Raw genomic sequence first — 7,354 nt, forward strand, 5'->3', positions numbered from 1 at the left:
ATCATATTCTATATCTATTTGAATATGCGCGCGGATAACTACTAAAGATTGACTACACCTGTTCATTCAATTACGACACGTGACGGTCCAGTACGTCACACTCAAATTGCGATTTTCCTCGATGGCACTTCAGAGCAAATTGATACTTGTCGGGGAAAGTAGAGGAAAAGTGCTAAAAATCTCTGACAGTGCTGCCATTGGATTTTTTTGGCGCGGTATTTGAAAAACTAGACTTGTTGAACTTGTGATGAATATTGTGTATGCCGGCAACGACTTGAATATATTATGTATGAGTAAGATATTCTACACATTATATAGCTGAATCTCTTAGCCATTAAAATTTTTTTATTGTAAATTATGGAAGACGTTTTTCTGATATAAGACAAAAAAATGGAAATTGGACACCTATGTTAAGAATAATAAAAAATAGATTAATTCTTCACCCATCAAATAAATTTTAACTGAAAAGATGAAGTTTCAATAAAAAAGATCAAATTTTAAACAAAAATAGAATAATTCAGTTTTTAGTTTATAAAAGTTGATATTCCCTACCGAAAGAAATCTCTGAGTTTTCTCTAGCGAAATAGCCTGGCCCGTTTTAGTCTATAAACAGAGTCGATTTGAAACAATCTAGTCTCGGAGATAGTCTGAGAGATTTGGGTCCTTTTAAAGATCCTTTTAGTGGTCCTTTTAAGAGTGGTGCGACAATAATATAATGTTCCTTTTGTATTCGTCACGTACCGGGCGGGCAGAGTTATTTACAGTAGTTGGTCGTGGCGGTCATAGCCCGACTCGCACTATTACCTGTTTAAGTGTACCCCCACCATTGCTACCCCTCACTTGCCTCTACCCAGTACATCTCGCGTCGGATTAGACTGATTAGAGGCGGGTACACCTGAGATTTTGAAATTAGTATCCATTGTACTTATAATCCCTTTGTATTCGCAATGCTCATTCATAGAATGTCTATATATTACTCTAATTTGGAAAGCTCAGAATTTAAATTTATTATGTTTTGAAGACCTTTAAACTGGAAATTAAAAACTTCGCAAATTTTACCATAGTTAACGTTTTAAAAGTGTGATTTGACTGCAATTTCTTATATATCAATCTGCAATAATTTTCGTGGAAACATTTTCTATGAATTTAAATTGATGGAACTATTAATGCTTTTAATTTGAAATGAAATAATTTTACGATATAAAGATTCTAAAGAAATTGAGTTTCACGTACACAGAATTTGAAATTTATCAAATTTACACACTACAAATTAAAAAGTTGGCCAATCTTACTATCTTACATATTATTCAATTTTTTTAACGTTTTCAGTTTAAAATTCATGGACTTTATTACTTTGAATTTCAAAATATTGTATAACTAGTACTAGTTAAATTCAATGTACCTATTAATATAAGAATTATGTTTAACCACGAAAATAATTAAAACATTAATAATAAACCTTATAAAATAAAAAAGAGCCATTTTTAATTTAAAAAAAGTTAAATCTTTACTCAAATCAGATGAATCTTCAACCGAAAAGTGATTTGCATTTTCTTCCTTTTCAGCCGTTCAATATGCTTAAACAGTTTCAAAATTTGATTTCAAAAATATTCGAAAAATTTGGAAATATTTTTAAATCTTACTAAATATATTCTTAAAATTAATTTAAAAAAAAATCATTTTTAACTTTCCAAATTTATAATAAATATCGGTAAATTGCAAAATAAATTAATTCTAAAATGACAATTTTGGAAATCTTTTTTAATCTTTTTAAATATGTTCTTAAAATTAATTTTAGAAAATAATCATTTTTAATTTTCCAATTTTAAATAAATATCGGTAAATTGCAAAATAAATAAACTATTAGTTTCATAAATTGTACAGATCGAATGTTAAAAAAAATTCATGCTTCAAGTTTCAATGCTCTAAATTGAACAATGAAACAACCAATCTGGAATTTTTTTAAATTATATCATTTTAAGCAATTTTCATTGAAAAGCATTAAAACTTAAAAGATTACATTTTTTCATGAATACTTTTCAAATTAGAAGTTATATCCTTTTTATTTTGAGTCGCCACATATGAATCATTGTTCAATAGTTATTTATAAATTCAAATTTGCTTTGAAATCTTATTACATATTCATTTAAAATTATTTTTTTAATGAAAAATCATTAAAAAACTGTACAGGAATCTTAAGTATATTTTTTTATTATCTGAAAAGTGTAGAAATCATTTAAAAACGTCAAAATCTTATTTCAAGATCTTTAAAAATATATATTTTGTTAAAATTTTTAAATTAGTTTTGAATCCCTTAAAAACTTTTAAATATCTTTTAACCTAAGGGATCGTCCATAAATTACGTAACGCGTTTTTCTTTTGTTTGAATAAAGACGAGCATGAAATTGATGTGAAGTTGAGAAAGACACAACGATATAAACAACAGAAAAAAGTGTTACGTAATATATGGACGATCCCTAATTGATTTTTTTCTAAAGTGATAATTGTTCAATTTTCATTTATTCTTCCAAATTGGTTTTTGGTTTTAAACTCTTTTTAGGAATTCTGTAAAAAATAATGTATAAAGGAAAAAAAAATTGAAAATTTTTCCATAAATTCTTACTCAATCCTGCATTATAAAAAATATCTTTAAAGTTTCTGATTTTTCAATAAAATATTGGTAATCTTTTGAAATCTTCTCAAATATGAATTTTCAATAAAAATGTAGATTTTCAATAGTTTAACTATGTGTTTAAAGATCAATTTTTGAAGAAAAAAACGACATTTCAAACTGAAAATATTTAAATTTGCAAGCAAATTAATTTTTAACTACAAAATTGAATTTTTATCCAAGAAGATTAAGTTTCAACCAAAACACAATCAATTTTCTACAAACTAGTTACGTTTTTCTCGGAAGAAATTAATTTTGAACTAAATTAATTTGTTTTTAACCAAGAAATATACTAAAGACGAATATTATACAAATAAATTTGAAGCAATTTCAATTTTATGAAAGATTTGTTGTAATCTTCGAATTTTAGAGTTATAAACTCAATGGGAAATTTCTAAAATGAAACCAAAAGGACAACAGCTTAATTTTATTGCGGGGAATCCTTAAATATCTCAGGTACGCCAGTCTTCGAAGATATAATCCCAGGCGAGAACAAGCAAGCGAGGGGTAACGCGCGGGATGCAATGGTGGGGGTAACCTTAGCAGGTCATAGTGCGAGTCGGGCATTTAAAAAAAAAGTTAGATATCTGAAATCATCGAAACCCGTAGTTACCGAATTATTATGTTTTAGGCTGTTAACTATGAAATAAAAAAAAATTACTTCTAAAATTTAATCCGGAAGCTTAACAAAGGACCCTTGAGTGTTATTTATTTATGATCGAATTCTTATTTTAATTTCAGACTCTCTGCTTATTATTTATGATCGTATTGCTATTTCAATTCCGGAAAGGACATTTTAAAGCCTTTAAAACATTTAAAAGAACTACCTGGACCTTAAAATATATCTACCTGAGTGCCTGCGGAGAATTTCTCTGAGCTTCTCTGACCGAAAGAATTTTTAGTATATACTGAGAGATTCTTTTCGGTAGGGTTCAATAAAAAAAATGACATTTTCTACAGGTTATTTAAAATTTTAATTAAAACAGATGAACATGACACCAAATAGTAAAAGTTTTAACAAAAAAGATTAATTTTCTATTAAAAAATCTTTTTTAAGAAATAATATAATTTTCAAATAAATTAATTTTCAATGCAAGAACAATATTGTTAGAAAAATACATACATAGTTCTATTTTATACAAGGTTTCTAGGCAGCGTTGAGTTGTTATAAAATAGTTGAAGGTGTGTGTAGAATTGCGAGACTGTTGAGTCGGATCGCGGACCGAGATTTTGGGCTAAAGAGTCGAAAGTTTAGGCCAAGTGGTCGTAACGTTTTACTATATTACTTATATTTGTTACATTTATTAAAATTTACATAAACAATCTAACATGTGGATTTTTCATTGCGTCAACTTACGCGTTAATTCAAGATCGTATAGTTAACTTAGATTGAACTCTAACAATTTCAGAAGTCGGATAGTGGCCCATTTCCACTAAATAAGATTTTTTTTAGTAGCGCAAACTCGCGAAAATCGGAAAAATCGGAAAAGTTGGAAAAATTCTGATAACCAAGCAAATCAATAAAAACAAAAGAACGTGGTATCGAACGCCATGATAAAAAAAAGGTTCTCTATTGTTCCCGCGTGTTCCGTAAATTGATATTTCCATTTTATATGTGAGAATCAATTAGATATTTCCGAGAATAGTGATTTAAAAGAAAAAAAATAGTGAATAGTGAGAATGGATCAACAAGGAGCAGTTGGAGGATTAACTACATCTCCTGATTGGCTCGTTTGGTCAAATCAAAAGAACACGGAAGGTCAAGAGAATAGACGATCAAGACGTTTCAATCCTCTACAGAATCAGCGGCCGCTGAATAACAATATTCAGACCGGAGATCTGAGCAGCCCAGTTTTAAATGTCACAAATCAAATTTCGCAACATGGAAATGAGTTTCAGGGAGATTTTCAGCAAAATATGTCACAAGTCCTAACAGCTTTGATTAGACTTTTGGATCAAAACGCGACATTACTGCAAAATGTGTCACAGAAAAAGCAGCCCGAAACATTTCATTACCATGTTCTTCCGGACTTGTCGCATAATATTATGGACTTCACTGGACTGGAAGGATCTTCAGAAGCAAGAGCGTGGTTGAAGCAGTTGGAATCCACTGCTACGTTACATCGTTGGACTGAGGCTGTAGCTTTTGAAACAGCAAGAGCGCACCTAAAGAAAGCAGCAAGAAACTGGTATCTGAGTCGAATTGATACCATTCAAAATTGGACTCAATTCACTCAACAATTTAAAGCTAGTTTTACGGTTGAAAAATCTTTAACTGAAAAATAGAAGGCAATGGAACAGCGATGTCAGCGACCTGGAGAAGATGTTTGAGAATACTTTTTTGAGAAGGTTCGACTCTGCAAAGAATTGGAATTTAGTTTGACTGAAACCAAGACTCAACTGGCAGTTGGACTGTTGTCTCGTGATACGAGTTCTATAATAGCATCACAAACATATCTCGACCTTGACAATCTTCTTCAAAATATTTTAATGTTGGAGGATCTGGAGAATTCAAGAAAGCAGCGTTTTTCTTCAAGACGTGAGAATTCTGGAGCAGCTGATCAAAGGAAGCATAAAAATTTGTCTTCGAGTTTGATACCTGATAAGAAGGAAACTTCGAAAGCGACTTCAAAGGAGAGCAACTACGTTAGAGGCAGCTGGAAAAAAGAATCAAGTCCGAGGGCAGGTGCGGAGCGCGGGTGTTTTAGATGTAATTCGACCAATCACTACGCAAAAGAATGTCCTGTGAAACGCAAAATTAAATATTTTCGTTGCAACGAGACAGGTCACTTCGCAAAAGATTGTACTAGGCCTAAGAAACTCGACGAAGGTAAGATAAATGTTATTACTTCTAATTGCGATCCACCTGAGAAAAAGTATTTAAAGAAGGCTTTAATTAATTATGTGATTCTAGATTCTCTGGTAGATCATGGATCTTCGGTGTGTACCATAAAAGCTTCCGTTATGCTTAATCACGGTTTTTAATTTTGAAAACGTCCAAATGAATTGATAGATTTTGGAAGCATTGAAGCCACGACGCGCTCTCCAGGTATAATGAAGGCCAATATAAAGGTTAACGAGTGCTAAGCTAATGACATTTGTTTCAGAGTGGTGCCAGATAACGCGACTAATTATGATGTAATCATCGGTAGATCTTTTCGGAATTACCTCATATTGCATTTTATAAATTCGGTGATAAAATAACTTATTGTCACGCAAATAATTTTCCGTTTGCTAAAGAATCAAACATCGAGTCAAACCTTAAAGAGTTGAGACCAACTGTTAACGAAAAAGTTAGTATTCACCCGGGATCGATTAATTTTATTAATGTACTAGTCGGTGATTGTGAATTAATGTTACCTTATGAAAATATAATTGATAAAGAGCTTAAGTTATCGAAAGGGAAAATTCTTGCAGATAAGATTTTGACAATAAAAGAAATTCTAGAAATGGAACCTAGATTTGAGCCAGTTATTAAGTCTGAGGTACAAATACACGAATCGTTATCTGAGGCCGAATCAAAAGAGATTGTTGATCTTTTAAATTCTAAACGTCGAGCAATTGCTAAAAATTTATCGGAGTTAGGACGTACAGATGTCCTGGAAATGGACATAATTTTAAAAGAAGGGTCGGAACCGTTTTCTGCGAAGCCGTATAATTTGAGTTCATCGGAACGTGAAACAATGCGAGATATTATAGGAGAATATAAACGAGTTGGTTTAGCTAAAGAAACAAACTCACCCTTTGCTAGCCCGTGCTTTTTAGTTACTAAAGCAGATGGATCACCGCGTCTAGTTGTCGACTATCGTCGATTAAACCAGATGACAATTCGAACAAACTTCCCTCTCTCAAATATCGATGATGGTCTAGATCAATTACATGGCTCCAAGTTTTTTGCCACTTTAGATTTGTCACATGGTTATTTACACATTCCATTAACTGAAAGTGCGAAAGAAAAAACGGCTTTTATAACTCAGGATGAGACGGGTCAATTTGAGAGAGCAATGTTTGGTTTGATGAATGCCCCATTCTATTTTTCTAATTAATTAAAAGGATTTTTGGTCCAAAGGGCTTGCAAACTTTTCGAGACGTTTTATTCCGAAGTTTTCGTGTTTGATTTTTTTCCAAATCAGAAAACAATTGAAAATCAAAAAATTGATCAGTTCGGAGCCTATTTTGGGTCTTTATAATCCGCTAGCAAAACGTAGTGAATTGCATACGGATGCATCATCAATCGGATTAGGAGCGATGTTATTACAACAAAACGAGGGGGAGAAACAGAAATTAATTTACGCAATTAGTAGGAAAACCTCGGAAGCGGAAAAATCATATCATTCTAGTAAGCTAGAGTTGTTGGCTGTAGTGTGGGCAACGACTCGATTAAGACCCTTGCTAATCGGTATTCATTTTGATATTTTCACGGACTGCCAAGCGTTGGTTTATACTAACAAGTCAAAAACAACTAATCCACAAATAATTCGTTGGCTCAGTTCTCTTGCTGATTTTGACTTTGATATACACCATCGTAAAGGTGAGAATATGCAACACGTAGATGCATTATCTAGAGCACCGGTAGAAGAAGCTAATTCTTTTGTTGAACCAGGTACGATTTTAAATATTTCGATGCGCGAAGATGAGATCTTGATGTACCAGAGAGTTGATGAAAAATTAGCCAGGAAAATA

Source organism: Belonocnema kinseyi, chromosome 6, assembly GCF_010883055.1.
Source record: "Belonocnema kinseyi isolate 2016_QV_RU_SX_M_011 chromosome 6, B_treatae_v1, whole genome shotgun sequence".
Taxonomy (NCBI): Eukaryota; Metazoa; Arthropoda; class Insecta; order Hymenoptera; family Cynipidae; genus Belonocnema; species Belonocnema kinseyi.